Below are 1,088 nucleotides of genomic sequence, written 5' to 3' on the forward strand. Positions count from 1 at the left end.
TAAAAGTTAAACATTCTAAAAATGGAATTATTAACATAAACCAACAAAACCCACAACCACATGATCAAGTTTAAATAGCACTGGAATAGCTGCGCTTGATTGTAGTTGGCTTCACAAATGAAAAAGTGGAAAAAGCAACAAGAATTTAAAAGGTGAACTTAGCACGGTGCTTAGCACAAGCTCAATAAAAATTTTTGAATATAATTGTTATAAGGCCATAAAATAACAAAAACAAATTGAATAGTACTATTATTGAAAAGTGCCATTTTGGCACTAAGTGCCAAAATGAAAAATTAAGTGCCATTTGATGTACAAAAGGGCCAAAAATGCCAGGGTTTGAGCCAAGTTGGTAGCCCTGGTCAGGAGTTGAAGACTTGCTAGTGCTTGTGTTTCGACTATATGGAGGCAGGTAGAAAAGTCATGGTGATGATTGATTAAAAAAAAAAACGGTTGGACTTAGAGAGGGAAAAGTAAAAATCATAAACATAACATTATATACTCACCCCCCTTCTTCACAAGCGCTACATTTCCAAAGAAATACGGGAATCGGCGCGATACCGGCTACTCAGTTTTGTTGCCTTTGGCGATTAACCCATTAAAGAAAGTGTTCCTTTTTCAACTGTAATCAATTACTTAAATATCGTGGAATATTTAGGTAAAGGTATTTATCATTTATTTGGTACTTTCCTATTTCCTTACCAAAAAATTTACTTTGAAGTGTAGATGCTAAAGATTATTCAACCCTATTCTGCATTTCGACTCGAATCGAAATTTTCTCCATTTGGTATTCTGCGTTCCGTTTCGTTTCGATCAATCTTCGAAATTTACGATTGTACCTATTCTACATTTCGATCGTAGTTACGTTTTTCGAAGTTGCAAATTTGTTGACGGAGAATGTTTCGATTCGATTTTCGTGGGTTTAAATATTAAAATTTTAATAAAAAATAAGTGAAATATACTGTGCATGATTATAAAAGTCATCAGCAATACGGACAATACAAAAAATTGGCCCAAATAATGGCAACGAAGACGGATATTGCGCAGGGTTTTCAAAGAGGAAGTCCAGAGGGCCAATTCTCGTTCTGCGT

The sequence above is a fragment of the Rhagoletis pomonella genome, unplaced genomic scaffold, assembly GCF_013731165.1.
Source record: "Rhagoletis pomonella isolate Grant_MI unplaced genomic scaffold, Rhpom_1.0 Rhpom_scaffold_00003, whole genome shotgun sequence".
NCBI lineage: Eukaryota > Metazoa > Arthropoda > Insecta > Diptera > Tephritidae > Rhagoletis > Rhagoletis pomonella.